The following is a 17,079-nucleotide window of genomic DNA, read 5'->3' on the forward strand; positions in this document are numbered from 1 at the left end:
CGCTCCGGTTCTGAGTGCCGGCAGCAGGGTATTAAGATGCGAGACTCGTGCGGGTTTCTCGCCAGTATGACCCAGACCATAGAGAGAGGCCATGCACTACATAAATAAAATACTGTACACTGGACAACAAAGATTTTGCTTCCTGAACACTTTTGGGTGTATCTTATGTGATTTGAGCTGCTGATCATGAAAATCACTTTGAATTTTTCTAGTCATGTACCGTTTTTCTTAAACTTTCTGTTTGATTTTTTTTTTCTTCATATTTTCAGGTTGTCCATGTTTTGTTCACAATATATGTGCTGTTATGTAATTTATGGGCAAGCAAAGGCATTTAATTGAAGTTGCAAAACTTCACTGGAATTGTTACAGACTAAACACACCTAGAAGTGTCTGGACGCTACACGCAGAGGCTGTAAAATCTGTTTCCAAAGATTCTGCAAGTTATTTCAAATTAAAGCAGCTATAAACTACTACAGTTCAATTTGATTTAGCTAAAATGTCTTGTCAGTGTCGGAACAGTCATGATACCTTCTGTTACATTTGTGGAGAGTACATGCTTAAGCCTCAAAGATGCAACATGACAGCTCTCATCATAAAAGCCTATGAGCTTTTGTTTGAATGCATGATTGGTGATCAAGACAAATACTGTGCTCCTCACATCTGTTGTGCAAGATGTGCTGTTGATCTTAAGGCCCCGTCACACAGCAAGATTGCCAGCGAGATTGCTGATTTTGTGACACCACAGCAATCTTACCAGCGATACCGCTGTGTGTGACAGGCATCAGCGACCGGCCCCCCTGCCGGGTATCGCTGATCGCGCTCGAGCATCCTGGGCCATTTTTTGATCGTTGGTCTCCCACTGGCCAGCGCGCATCGCTGCTTGTGGACAGTGAGAGATCAATGATCAGCGAGCAACCTGGTTTACAATGTAAACAGAGGGTATCTATGATCCGCGTGGCTCTTAGTTACCCGCTGTTTACCCTGGAAACCAGCATGCATGCTAGTTTCCAGGGTAAACAGTGGGTATCCAAGAGCCGCGCGGCTCTTAGATACCCGCTGTTTACCTTGGAAACCAGGTTGCTCACTGGTCCTGATCACTGGCGAGTCTGTCTATGTGACAGGTCACCAGCGATCAGGCTAACTATGTCCCTGTGATCCCATCCATGTCGGATCATTGGTGGGATCGCTGGGACATCGTTGTGTGTAATGGGGCCCTTAGAGGTTGGCTGAGAGGTTCTTGCAAGTCAATGCCGTTTGCTGCCTAAATGATATGAAGGATCAAGTGACCGACTGTTACATCTGTCTAACCAATGTCTCTGGTTTCTCTGCTAAGAATAAGAAATCCATTGAATATCTCAATCTACTTTCAGCTATGAGAACAGTGTCACATTATGACACTATTTCAGTACCAAAGCCATCAGAAACATGGAGCCTAAAGGAGGAAGATGACAATGTTGCGGTCCATGGGTCAGAGATGGGGTACAACACTGATTCAGATTTTTATCCATGTCTCGTGAACTTATTTTATAACTGAATGACTTGGTCCAGGACTAGAGTTGAGCGAAACGGGTCGAAAAAATTCAAAAATCGCCGACTTTTGGCAAAGTCGGGTTTCATGAAACGAAACCCGACCCTAGGATGAGGTCGGCCACGAGGTCGGAGACTTACGCGCCAAAGTCGCGTTTCAAAAGTTTGTTTTGCGCTCTTTTTCAGCCTGTGGGCAACGTGATGACCTAGGCACGGGTCACCACCATCTTTCAGAAGGGCATGCAAGTGATTGGCTTGCTTTGGTGGGCGTCACAGGGGGTATAAAAGGGCGTGCACGCCGACCGCCATCTTACTTCTGCCGATCTTAGTATAGGGAGAGGTTGCTGCTGATTCTGTAGGGAGAGCGTTAGGCAGGGAAGAAGACAAAAAAACTGATTCTGCTGCTAGCGATTTGGCCTGCACAACACAAAAGTCACTGTGTGTGCAGTGCAAGGGGAGGCTATATTGTGGTGTATCAGTGGTGTTGGTTGTTGGGCTACCTTTTAAGGCTTCCTGACACGCTGGCATTGCTGTTTACCCACTGCTCCGCAAACTGCTTTTTTAAAAGCAATCCAATCTCCCTTATCCTCTAGTCACTTTTGTCACAGCTGTGCCATCGAGCCTGTCACATAGCGCTCAGATATCAGTGGGCCTCACACAATCCACAAGTGTCCAGTGTCCAAAAGTGTGCGCAGAGATTCAAAATCTCCATTATCCTCTCGTCACTTTGGTCACAGGCAGCTGTGCCATCGAGCGTGTCACATAGCGCTCAGATATCAGTGGGCCTCACACAATCCACAAGTGTGCAGTGTCCAAAAGTGTGCGCAGAGATTCAAAATCTCCATTATCCTCTCGTCACTTTGGTCACAGGCAGCTGTGCCATCGAGCGTGTCACATAGCGCTCAGATATCAGTGGGCCTCACACAATCCACAAGTGTCCAGTGTCCAAAAGTGTGCGCAGAGATTCAAAATCTCCATTATCCTCTTGTCACTTTGGTCACAGGCAGCTGTGCCATCGAGCGTGTCACATAGCGCTCAGATATCAGTGGGCCTCACACAATCCACAAGTGTCCAGTGTCCAAAAGTGTGCGCAGAGATTCAAAATCTCCATTATCCTCTCGTCACTTTGGTCACAGGCAGCTGTGCCATCGAGCCTGTCACATAGCGCTCAGATATCAGTGGGCCTCACACAATCCACAAGTGTCCAGTGTCCAAAAGTGTGCGCAGAGATTCAAAATCTCCATTATCCTCTAGTCACTTTGGTCACAGGCAGCTGTGCCATCGAGCCTGTCACATAGCGCTCAGATATCAGTGGGCCTCACACAATCCAAAAGTGTCCACTGTCCACAAGTGTGTGCAGAAATTCAAAATCTCCCCTGTCCTATAGACACCTTGTACCTTGTTTTACATTACTATATAGTTTGTTGGATTTTGTCTACATTTCTACCAAAAATGAGGAAGGCTGGTGGAAGAGGCCGTGGAATTGGGCGGGGGTTGGCAGCTGGTAATGATGGTGTTGGTGGTGGATCTGATGGTAGTGGCAAGAGCAAAATAGGACCGAATGCAGGAGGTGCTGACCCTGCGTCATCGTCTGTCTACATAAGGCCTCGAACGCTTAGTTTTCTAGGAGTTGGCAAACCGCTTTTAAAGGCAGAGCATCAGGAAAAAGTTTTGTCTTACATTGCTGACTCAGCCTCCAGCTCTATCGCCTCCTCTTCTTCAGTTGTAAAAAGTAAAAGCACTGAGTCGTCATTGGAGGCTCATGTTCATGAACCACACCTTTCCTTGTGTCCTTCACCCCAACCAAGATTGAAGGATGACGCAGGCCATACTACTGATTACTCCATGGAGCTGTTTTCACATACCATGCCTGGATTATCAAGTGAAATGGTGAATTACCCAGGCCAAGATGAATCTGACATGGAGTGCACTGATGCACAGCCGCTGATGGATGATTCTGCTGGTACATTCACTCAGAGCACTACATTGTCCTCGCAGTGTACAGAGCCAGATTTTGACCCTGATGAGACTCAGGTGCCCCTTCCCGCACACTATACCACCATACACGGTGACACAGAGAAAGGTGCACATGACATAGAAGAGGAGGTGATGGATGACCCAGTTGTTGACCCAGATTGGCATCCATTGGGGGAAGAGGGTGCTGCTTCCAATAGCTCAGATGAGGAGCATCCACAGCAGACATCGACATCGCAACAGCTGTTATCTGGCAGGCCCGGAGCACTCCAAAGACAGGTTCCAAACATCAAAAGAGTTGCTGGACAGCTTGTCCAGAGGGTCAAAAGATCACAGCGTGCTAGGCCGCAAAATGTCTGCCAAAGTAGGAAGAGTGCAGTGTGGCACTTTTTTGAACAAAATCCTCATGATCATGCCAAGGTTATCTGTAAGAAGTGCGCAAAGACCTTTAGCCGAGGGAAAAATCTGAAAAATTTGAATACCAGTTGCATGCTTAGACATTTAACCAGCATGCACTTGCAAGTGTGGACACAACACCAAACCTCAAGTGCCACATGTGCAACTGATCACAACGAAGGTAGTCAGCAACGCTACATTGTTTCCCCCACTGTAAGCCCACCGGTTAGCACAGCAGCAAATGTTGAGGTGTCGTTGCAAGACCACAGCAGTCAGGGAATCCCACTGTTATATCAACGAAAGACTGATTCTAGGCCATCAGAAAGAACACCAACTCCATCACCATCATCAACCCTCTCTCAGTCCGCCCTGTCCACCGCTACTTCCACCATATGCAGCTCTCAAGTCCAGCTCACCCTCCCAGACACTATGAGTAGGTCAAGAAAGTACTCAGTCTCTCATCCGCGTACACTGGGTTTGAACGCCCACATTGCCAAACTAATCTCGTTTGAGATGATGCCCTTTCGGTTGGTGGAAAGCACAGCTTTCCGCGAACTCATGGCCTATGCAGTACCACGCTATGACCTACCCAGTCACCACTTCTTCTCTCGCAAAGCCATCCCAGCCCTCCACCATCATGTGAAAGACCGCATTGTCCATGCACTCAAGCAGTCAGTGAGCGGAAAGGTGCACCTCACAACTGATGCATGGTCCAGTCGGCATGGCCAGGGCCGTTACGTGTCCATCACTGCGCACTGGGTTAATGTGGTGGATGCAGGGTCCACAGGGGACAGCGGTGGTGGGACAGTGCTGCCTAGCCCACGGTATAGGAAACAGTTGGCTGTAGGCGTTCGACCCTCCTCCTCCTCCTCCAGAAGCGAAAGCTCGTCCACAGAGCGCAGTCGTACGAGCACTCCATCTGCAGCTGCCACTGTTGCACACGATGTGTCCCCCTATCGAGCAGCTAGTGGAAAGCGTCAGCAGGCTGTGTTGCAGATGATGTGTTTGGGCGACAGACACACCGCCGAGGTGCTGGCCGAGTACTTGAAGCGACAAACTGAGTCATGGCTGGGCAGTGTACATCTTGAGGCAGCTAAGGTAGTTAGTGATAACGGCCGTAATTTTGTGGCAGCCATAGCCCTTTCAAAACTCAGCCACATACCTTGCTTGGCTCACACCTTGAACCTGGTGGTGCAGTGCTTCCTCAAAAATTATCCGGAGTTAACAGCCCTGCTCCAGAAGGTGCGAAGACTGTGCGCGCACATCCGCCGGTCGCCTGTACACTCCGTTCGTATGCAGAAGCTGCAGCGATTGCTCCACCTTCCCAACCACCGCCTCATTATCGACATTGCAACAAGGTGGAACTCCACCCTGCACATGGTGGAGCGGCTGTGCGAGCAGAGGCAGGCCATAATGCATTTGTGGGAGGATACACGGCCAGGCACTTTGAGAGCAGACATGGAGTTGACAGGCGTGCAGTGGTCGAAGCTGAAAGACCTTTGTAAAGTCCTTCAGTGTTTTGAGTAATGCACACGGCTGGTAAGCGCAGACGACGCCATCCTAAGCATGAGCATCCCACTTATGCGTCTGCTCATGCAAACTTTGACGCACCTTAAGGAGCAGGCGTCTGCAGCCAATGTTGATGAGGAGGAAGAGGAGGAGGGAATCCTTGATGACATTCAGCCATTGTCTGCTCAGGGACCTCTCCTGGACGAGGTGGAGGAAGAAGAGGAGGAGGAGGAGGAGGATGATGGGGATGATTACTTAGGGGAGGAGGATGCATCTCGTGGGGCAAGTGAAAATGTTGGCGTGGCAAGGTCTGGTACAGGGTTTGTGCGTGACTGGAGGGATGTGGATTTGCCAGAAAGTGCTCCTCCACCCAGCACTCGCAGTGCATCATTGACACCGGGAACATTGGCCCACATGTCAGATTATGCCTTGCGGATCCTAAAAAGGGACCCCCGCATTGCCAAAATGATGAACGATGACGATTACTGGTTGGCCAGCATCCTGGATCCACGCTATAAAGGCAAATTACAAAACATCATGCCACAGGAGAACCTTGACCTAATATTGGCTAATAAACAAGCAACTCTGGTAAATCGGTTGCTTGAGGCATTCCCAGCACACAGCAGCGGTGATGGTTCTCACACGAGCCGTACGGGCCGGGGGCAGCTTGGCAGAGGTGTTCGTGGTGCACACAGCAGAAGTGGCGTTGGAGACAGGGGTTTCATGACAATGTTGTGGACTGATTTTTCAAATACCGCTCACACAACTGGTAATACTGCATCGATGGAAAGTGACAGGAGACAGCAGTTGTCAACTATGGTTACAAACTACTTTTCCTCCCATATCGATGTTCTCCCACACAGGTCATTCCCCTTTGACTATTGGGCCGCTAAACTGGACACCTGGCCTGAATTGGCCCAGTATGCCTTACAGGAGCTCGCTTGCCCAGCTGCAAGTGTGCTATCGGAAAGAGTCTTCAGTGCAGCTGGATCAATCCTGACAGAAAAAAGGACCCGTCTGTCAACCCAAAATGTGGATGATCTAACCTTCATTAAAATGAACCACGCATGGATTTCCAAGGATTTTGTCCCAACTTCCCCTGATGACACATAGGGTGACAGAAAAATGGCTTGCTTTGGTCCACCTTTTCCTGGTACTTCACCTATTTCGCCTTTTGCATCAGCTGAATGTCCAACATCAACATATGCCACTTTCTAAAACTCCCTAACTGTGCTGCCTCCCCCCCCATGGCCGGGGTCACCATCTACCGCACGACACCGTGCGAGTGCCGTTGCCCTGGACAGGTGGGTAGGCCGACTCTTGGGCGAGGGCACTGGCACAGGGTCCCTCATAGTGCAATCAAGTGTCTCTGACGGTGGTGGTGCACACCCGCCGTCAGACACACTGCTGTACTATGAGGGGCCCAGTGCCAGTACCGACGCCCACGAGTGGGCCCCCCTTGCTTGGGCAGGGCCCCAGCATTTGCAATCTTTACCTCTCCCTGCTCCTCCGCTGTGTAATCTAGGTCGTCAAATCCATACTGTGCCTGACACCGTGTGAGCCTGCCTCCTGAGACATATATTTTGAATGTGTACGCTATCCATACATGTTATCCGGGGATACGGTACCCTTTCTAACCTTTGTGCAATCACGTGCAATCCATACTGGGCCTAACACCGTCTGAGCCTGCCTCATGCTGTATAGACATATATTTTGAATGTGTACGCTATCCATACATGTTATCCAGGGATACGGTACCCTTTCTAACCTTTGTGCAATCACGTGCAATCCATACTGGGCCTAACACCGTCTGAGCCTGCCTCATGCTGTATAGACATATATTTTGAATGTGTACGCTATCCATACATGTTATCCAGGGATACGGCACCCTTTCTAACCTTTGTGCAATCACGTGCAATCCATACTGGGCCTAACACCATCTGAGCCTGCCTCATGCTGTATAGACATATATTTTGAATGTGTACGCCATCAATACATGTTATCCAGGGATACGGTACCCTTTCTAACCTTTGTGCAATCACGTGCAATCCATACTGGGCCTAACACCGTCTGAGCCTGCCTCATGCTGTATAGACATATATTTTGAATGTGTACGCTATCCATACATGTTATCCGGGGATACGGTACCCTTTCTAACCTTTGTGCAATCACGTGCAATCCATACTGGGCCTAACACCGTCTGAGCCTGCCTCATGCTGTATAGACATATATTTTGAATGTGTACGCTATCCATACATGTTATCCAGGGATACGGTACCCTTTCTAACCTTTGTGCAATCACGTGCAATCCATACTGGGCCTAACACCGTCTGAGCCTGCCTCATGCTGTAAAGACATATATTTTGAATGTGTACGCTATCCATACATGTTATCCGGGGATACGGTACCCTTTCTAACCTTTGTGCAATCACGTGCAATCCATACTGGGCCTAACACCGTCTGAGCCTGCCTCATGCTGTATAGACATATATTTTGAATGTGTACGCTATCCATACATGTTATCCGGGGATACGGTACCCTTTCTAACCTTTGTGCAATCACGTGCAATCCATACTGGGCCTAACACCGTCTGAGCCTGCCTCATGCTGTATAGACATATATTTTGAACGTGTACGCTATCCATACATGTTATCCAGGGATACGGTACCCTTTCTAACCTTTGTGCAATCACGTGCAATCCATACTGGGCCTAACACCGTCTGAGCCTGCCTCATGCTGTACAGACATATATTTTGAATGTGTACGCTATCCATACATGTTATCCGGGGATACGGTACCCTTTCTAACCTTTGTGCAATCACGTGCAATCCATACTGTGCCTGACACCGTCTGAGCCTGCCTCCTGAGACATATATTTTGAATGTGTACGCTATCCATACATGTTATCCAGGGATACGGTACCCTTTCTAAACTTTGTGCAATCACGTGCAATCCATACTGGGCCTAACACCGTCTGAGCCTGCCTCATGCTGTATAGACATATATTTTGAATGTGTACGCTATCCATACATGTTATACGGGGATACGGTACCCTTTCTAACCTTTGTGCAATCACGTGCAATCCATACTGGGCCTAACACCGTCTGAGCCTGCCTCCTGAGACATATATTTTGAATGTGTACGCTATCCATACATGTTATCCGGGGATACTGTACCCTTTCTAACCTTTGTGCAATCACGTGCAATCCATACTGGGCCTAACACCGTCTGAGCCTGCCTCATGCTGTATAGACATATATTTTGAATGTGTACGCTATCCATACATGTTATCCAGGGATACGGTACCCTTTCTAACCTTTGTGCAATCACGTGCAATCCATACTGGGCCTAACACCGTCTGAGCCTGCCTCATGCTGTATAGACATACATTTTGAATGTGTACGCTATCCATACATGTTATCCAGGGATACGGTACCCTTTCTAACCTTTGTGCAATCACGTGCAATCCATACTGGGCCTAACACCGTCTGAGCCTGCCTCATGCTGTATAGACATATATTTTGAATGTGTACACTATCCATACATGTTATCCAGGGATACGGTACCCTTTCTAACCTTTGTGCAATCACGTGCAATCCATACTGGGCCTAACACCGTCTGAGCCTGCCTCATGCTGTATAGACATATATTTTGAATGTGTACGCTATCCATACATGTTATCCGGGGATACGGTACCCTTTCTAACCTTTGTGCAATCACGTGCAATCCATACTGGGCCTAACACCGTCTGAGCCTGCCTCATGCTGTATAGACATATATTTTGAATGTGTACGCTATCCATACATGTTATCCAGGGATACGGTACCCTTTCTAACCTTTGTGCAATCACGTGCAATCCATACTGTGCCTGACACCGTCTGAGCCTGCCTCCTGAGACATATATTTTGAATGTGTACGCTATCCATACATGTTATCCAGGGATACGGTACCCTGTCTAACCTTTGTGCAATCACGTGCAATCCATACTGGGCCTAACACCGTCTGAGCCTGCCTCATGCTGTATAGACATATATTTTTAATGTGTACGCTATCCATACATGTTATTCGGGGATACGGTACCCTTTCTAACCTTTGTGCAATCACGTGCAATCCATACTGGGCCTAACACCGTCTGAGCCTGCCTCATGCTGTATAGACATATATTTTGAATGTGTACGCTATCCATACATGTTATCCAGGGATACGGTACCCTTTCTAACCTTTGTGCAATCACGTGCAATCCATACTGTGCCTGACACCGTCTGAGCCTGCCTCCTGAGACATATATTTTGAATGTGTACGCTATCCATACATGTTATCCAGGGATACGGTACCCTTTCTAACCTTTGTGCAATCACGTGCAATCCATACTGGGCCTAACACCGTCTGAGCCTGCCTCATGCTGTATAGACATATATTTTGAATGTGTACGCTATCCATACATGTTATCCGGGGATACGGTACCCTTTCTAACCTTTGTGCAATCACGTGCAATCCATACTGGGCCTAACACCGTCTGAGCCTGCCTCATGCTGTATAGACATATATTTTGAATGTGTGCGCTATCCATACATGTTATCCAGGGATACGGTACCCTTTCTAACCTTTGTGCAATCACGTGCAATCCATACTGTGCCTGACACCGTCTGAGCCTGCCTCCTGAGACATATATTTTGAATGTGTACGCTATCCATACATGTTATCCAGGGATACGCTACCCTTTCTAACCTTTGTGCAATCACGTGCAATCCTTACTGGGCCTGACACCGTCTGAGCCTGCCTCCTGAGACATATATTTTGAATGTGTACGCTATCCATACATGTTATCCAGGGATACGGTACCCTTTCTAACCTTTGTGCAATCACATGCAATCCATACTGGGCCTGACACCGTCTGAGCCTGCCTCCTGAGACATATATTTTGAATGTGTACGCTATCCATACATGTTATCCAGGGATACGGTACCCTTTCTAACCTTTGTGCAATCACGTGCAATCCATACTGGGCGTGAGAACGGCTGGCGAGCTGTTAAGCAAGCTACAGCACCTTTCCAGACAAGTACAGGGATTCCCTAGCGAGGAGACTTATTTGATTGTTTTCAATGTTGGGACAGCAATTTTTGGGGAGCACTATACTCTGGAGAATGATAGATGGGGCCCACCATACACTGGAACATTCCAAAGGTGGACATCAGACACTGGAGCAGCATTTACAGGGCCCATTATACACTAGAGCATTAGAAATGGGGCCCATTATGTTTGGAGCATTATTTGGGCCCATAAGACAGTGGAGCTTCATCCATGGGGACCAACATATACTGTAGCATTATGTGGAGCTCATCATATACTGTTTCGAACATTATATGGGACCAATGATTCTGTATGGAGAAATAGATGGGCCTCGTCATGAGATGTAAAAAGTGAGGTATTTTTCATTGTACTATACCGCTATTTATCTGCCGTATCGGAGCATGATGAGTTGTGGTATGTGTTAAAGGGGCGCTCTTTCGCCCAGGGCACATGAAAACCTGCAGCCAGCCCTCCCCCCCCACAACTTTAGCCAAATAACCCCCATTTTTCAGTGCGTAACTTGTATTATGAAGTTAATTAAGGTTGACAAGCTTAAGTAAGAAGAATTGATGCTTTTGGCATTCAAATGGGCACTGTAGGTGTGTTTCTTGTCCTCTTCTCACTGCCGACTTTTATTCCCCATTGACTTACATTGGGTTTCGTGTTTCGGGACGACCCCGACTTTTCCTTATAATCGGACGATCTTGCTCGACCCGACTTTTGGAAAAGTCGGGTTTCTCGAAACGAAACGCGACCCTAAAAAACCAAAAGTCGCTCAACTCTATCCAGGACTTATGTTTGTCAAAAGCAAATGCGAAGTTACTGGCTTCAAGATTTCAATAATGGCATTTGCTGTCACCTGATACAAATGTTTCTGTCTTTTGAAGACTCTAAGTTTACTTAACATTTTTTTAACAGGTTAACAACCTTATCTGCACCACCATTGATGGGTTGCTCGCAGCTTTGGGCTGTGAGCATGAGCAGAAAGAGTGGATTCTCTTTATTGACTCATCAATGTTAAGCCTCAAGACTGTCTTGTTACACACAATGATAATGTTCATCCTTTAATACCTGCTGGCTATGCTGCACACATGAAAGAAACATATGAGAACATGGAGCTGTTATTGAAATGCCTCAAGTACTGCAACTGCAACATCTGTGGAGATTTAAAAGTAATGGCACTGCTGGTTGGATTGCAGCTTGAATAAACCAAATACTGCTGTTTTGTTTGCGAATGGGACAGGTGTATTAAGTAGTCGTGTTACAGTAGAAGCAAGTGGTCAATTCGTAACCAGTTGATTCTCAGGCAGAAAAATGTCACGCAGTAAGCACTTTTGGACCCAGCAATGATGTTTCTACCTCTACTTAAATAAAACTTGTATAAATCCAAACAAATTTAAACCTCATATCATCTTAAATATTGATCCCTTCACATACAGAACAATGTACCAATAGAGAAAAAACGAAGGAACAAGATCCCAAAAATTGTCAAATTTTATTACACCAAAAATAAAAAGTATACACTCACTGGCCACTTTATTAGGTACACCTGTCCAACTGTGTGTTAAGACTTAATTTCTAATCAGCCAATCACATGGCGGCAACTCAGTGCATTTAGGCATGTAGACATGGTCAAGACAATCTCCTGCAGTTCAAACCGAGCATCAGTATGGGGAAGAAAGGTGATTTGAGTGCCTTTGAACGTGGCATGATTGTTGGTGCCAGAAGGGCTGGTCTGAGAATTTCAGAAACTGCTGATCTACTGGGATTTTCACGCACAACCATCTCTAGGGTTTACAGAGAATGGTCCGAAAAAGAAAAAAAATCCAGTGAGCGGCAGTTCTGTGGCCGGAAATGCCATGTTGATGCCAGAGGTCAGAGGAGAATGGGCAGACTGGTTCGAGCTGATAGAAAGGCAACAGTGACTCAAATTGCCACCCGTTACAACCAAGGTAGGCAGAAGAGCATCTCTGAACGCACAGTGCGTCGAACTTTGAGGCAGATGGGCTACAGCAGCAGAAGACCACACTGGGTACCACTCCTCTCAGCTAAGAACAGGAAACTGAGGCTACAATTTGCACAAGCTCATCGAAATTGGACAGTAGAAGATTGGAAAAACGTTGCCTGGTCTGATGAGTCTCGATTTCTGCTGCGACATTCGGATGGTAGGGTCAGAATTTGGCGTAAACAACATGAAAGCATGGATCCATCCTGCCTTGTATCAACGGTTCAGGCTGGTGGTGGTGGTGTCATGGTGTGGGGAATTTTTTCTGGGCACTCTTTGGGCCCCTTGGTACCAATTGAGCATCGTTGCAACGCCACAGCCTACCTGAGTATTGTTGCTGACCATGTCCATCCCTTTATGACCACAATGTACCCAACATCTGATGGCTACTTTCAGCAGGATAATGCGCCATGTCATAAAGCTCAAATCATCTCAGATTGGTTTCTTGAACATGACAATGAGTTTACTGTACTCAAATGGCCTCCTCAGTCACCAGATCTCAATCCAATAGAGCATCTTTGGGATGTGGTGGAACGGGAGATTCGCATCAGGGATGTGCAGCCGACAAATCTGCGCCAACTGTGTGATGCCATCATGTCAATATGGTCCAAAATCTCTGAGGAATGCTTCCAGCACCTTGTTGAATCTCTGCCACGAAGAATTGAGGCAGTTCTGAAGGCAAAAGGGGGTCCAACCCCTTACTAGCATGGTGTACCTAATAAAGTGGCCAGTGAGTGTATATCATAACACCACCATATCTCAATAAATACAATACAGAGTATAGAAAAGGGGAGGAAGTTACCTCACCCTAGTAACAACAATTCATAATTGTGGAGTAAGGATAAACTGTATAGTGGTTCCCTCCACCTAAATGAGGAGCGGCCTTGACCTATTAGTATTATTGCACTAGATGTGCACCCTGTATGTTTACAACAAGGTGCAACATATCACCATCACAAAAGATATTCTTGCGATTCCGCACAAAAGAATGAGCATGCTGAATTTTTTTCCGCGATGCGTTTCCGCCGCGGAAAAAAGCGCAGCATTAGCACAGCATGTGCGGAATGCCATAGGAATGCATGGGGGGCATTCTGTATATGATTTTTAAGCGTTTTTGCAGCATTTTCGCGCCGAAAATCGCGGCAAAAACGCTTAAAAATCGCATCGTGGGCACACAGCCTAAGGAAGACAATTCTGTTGGTCCACAAACCCGACACATCATGAATGACAAACACTTCAAAAAGCTGCTCGGGGGGCCTGAAAAAAATTGATTGGAAATCATTCTAGGATGTTTCCTAGAATTTCCTTGGCAAATACTGAGCACCAAACTACATTGAATTGATTGACAACTTTCTTGAAGCTTACAAAGCAATGAAGTACAGTAGACTATGCAAAACTATATTTCTGCTTAGCTCGAATAGGTTTTTCATAATCAGTTCAAATTTTTAAGGCAGTGAAACTTTCGTAAAAATTTGTTGTCCAGTTTTGTTTACCATTTTTCTTATGAGGGTTCGGTTTAACTTTGTGAAATGCATATTGCAAAATCCTTTTTCTATTTCAAATAGTATACAAAAAAGTTGGGTAATATAAAATAGTAATAACTAAAAAGAATTAAAAACGTTAAGTGAAGTTGTCATGCCTCTATTTATTGTTAAACTAAGGTGTTTTAGTCCCATCTTAGGACTGGAGTCCAAGAGCCCACCTACCACTTATTGTACAATATGTGCACATCCACTTTACACTGTATGTATACTATTTGCACAGTGAGGTTGTTTTCATTTATTTAAAGGGGTTGTCTTGGACTTTTACATTTATGTCTTAGGATAGCTCTTCGATATCTAATCATTGAGGTTGTAACACGTTGCACCCCCGTTGATCTGCTATTCCCAGCACCGGAGGCCAGAAGTGCTCAGTTTTAAAGCTGCACAGCACCGTCAATGGCCTAGTGAGTGGCCCAGCCACATGCTACATTTCTCCCTTCTATCAATTCAATTAGATGGTAAATGTGCAGTACCCAGCCATTACACCTTTTGATGAAGTTGTGCTGTGTAGCTCTTCCATTGAGCACTTCTGGCCAGCGTTAGTAACAGCTGATGGGAGTGCCGTGTGTCGCACCCCCAACAATCAGATGTTCAGGACCTCTCCTAAAGATAGGTCACCAATGTAAAAGCCCCAAATAATCCTTTTAATACATTGCTGACAGCAGTGTCAGAGGGCATCACAGCCATCATTTTGATGGTTGCTACATCTCTATCATCTTTAAGGTCTAATAGATTTGGACTCAATGCATGATAGATATTTAGCATTAGTCAGCTATTTCCTGGTGTACTACTGGGCATTTATGTGTCAGAGCCTGAACCCACCAAGGCATCTTCCGGCATTTAGGCAGGTCAGTGGAAGTAAAGAAAACAAGGGGAAAACTCTATTCTTGGATACATACTGTAGTTTTGTATAATTTTATTCAGTATTTTATATGTAAACAGCTATTTACGTATTACCAGAACCTGTATACAACCTATATTTTCTATAAGAATCCCTGAAGCAATAAATGGTAGAGATGAGAATTATGTGGCTGTTTTTTCAAGAAAAAGTGTCAGTGATGTCCTTTGGATATGCCTGGTCAGGTAATTCAAGTCCATTCAATTGAAATTGTCTGAGTTGCAATACAATACCATCAACAAGGGAGTAGCTTTGGTTATCAAATTTCTTACAATCCAGCTAACCCCTCCCTTACAAGTTACATACGTGAACATCACATGTCGGATGGGTGAGTATGGAGCACAGTATGTTTTAGGAAAGAGTCAGCCATTTAACTCTGACAAGAATGGCAACACAGTGTGTGGACTGGCCAGTAGCTCTTCCTACCTGAGTGTGACAGTACGTATTTCTTTGCAACTGTCACACTTGGCGTGGGAGAGCTGACAACCAGTCATTTGGCCATCTAACTCATCGAATGTGGGTAATGCAGGTAATTGGATGCAGCAACACTGAGGTGCAGAGCAAGGGTTAACAGGGGTTTGGTTCAATTATTACAGGGAGGAATCTCCTTGCAGGGACCAACAGGGGTAAATCAGATTTTAGGCTAAGGACTACAAAGAACAAGGCAACTTAAGGCAAAAGTTTCTGCGTATATCTGTTTCACTTAGGGTGAGTCCATTGCTGGTCACTTCTTCAAAGATGGAAGCTGAAATCCAGCTGATGCCGGTGTTGAGGTCTTCAGGCTTCCCTGCCCAACAGATCTGTTTGAATTCTTCTGGTGGCAATGGGCGGTCACTGGTCTGAGCCCCCAGTCTATCATGCTACCCTCCGCAGGTGGGAGCCTTTCACAACAATCTCCGCTCATCGTGCTCTGCAGTCTGGAGTCCCGTACCTCAATATCCCACTCAACATTCTCTGCAATCAGGAGTCTCGCACAACAATCTCTCGCTCAACGTGCTTTGTCCCGCAAGCCCAGTGGCATTCCCTGATCCTTGCTGCATTCATCACATCATCTATTACTTCCACAGGGACTAAAGCTACCTGCTGCACACAGCAGGTCTGCACTCTCACTACTCTCTGGTGAGAACTCACTCTCGCTTCCTGCACAACACTCAGTTTTCCTCCCTCACATACCTCGCCACCTCTCTGCAGGTCATGGGTCCTCCCTGTCCTTGATTTCCTTCCTCCCTGCAACAATGGGTGTGGCCCCAGCAGTTCTGGACCTGTTGTTTTGTCGGTACCCACAGGCCGGTCTCCTTCCTTACCAGCGCATGATGTATTATACAGCTGACACTCGCCCACAACTCCCCCTGATCACAGTAGTTAAATACCATAGATGTTGTGGCAAATAGAAATCATAGAAACTATGTCACCCCATCATCCCTCTCAGGGATGCAAGTGGGTTTTATTTACAGCCTGTGGCCCAAGGAAAGCCCCCAGAACTGTGAATTACAAAAATAACTAAAAAGCCAGAGAATAATAGTGGAGCATCAAAAGCACAACACACTCCATATATAGAAATATTGTGTGTTGCACCATTGATGGTCCAATTGCAGGTTCAAGTCCCTAGTCCCTTAATGGGAATGAACAAAACATTGAAAACATTTTTAAAGTTTTCAAAAATATTCATAAACTTCCAATCCATAAAAGTTTAAACCACTCCTATTTTCACCTACAGCCTAGTAGAATAAAATATCATATTAATTAACCTTCAAAGTAAACACCATGTAAAAAAAATTAAAGTGCTAAATAAAAACTTGATTGCATTGAAAAAAAAAAAACAAGCCCTCACCTTGCTGACAAGTTTCCTTTGTTTTGTCCAGAGTTCAAGTTCTTTATGTCGTCACAGTCAAGATAATACTTTTTCAGGAAATAATAATAATAATAATGTAATATGAAAAGAATAATTCTAATATATTTGACATTATAATAATACATAGCTATACAATTTGAATTAATAATATTAACAATAATGTACGGTAATTTGAAAAGAATAATACTGATATATTTGACATTGTGTGATGTATGATGGGTATATGGGCACGGGACTATGAGATGGCGGATATGTATGATGGGTATATGGGCATGGGACTATGGGATGGAGGATATGTATGATGGGT

The sequence above is a fragment of the Dendrobates tinctorius genome, unplaced genomic scaffold, assembly GCF_039654945.1.
Source record: "Dendrobates tinctorius isolate UK_male_01 unplaced genomic scaffold, ASM3965494v1 ptg000029l, whole genome shotgun sequence".
Lineage (NCBI taxonomy): Eukaryota > Metazoa > Chordata > Amphibia > Anura > Dendrobatidae > Dendrobates > Dendrobates tinctorius.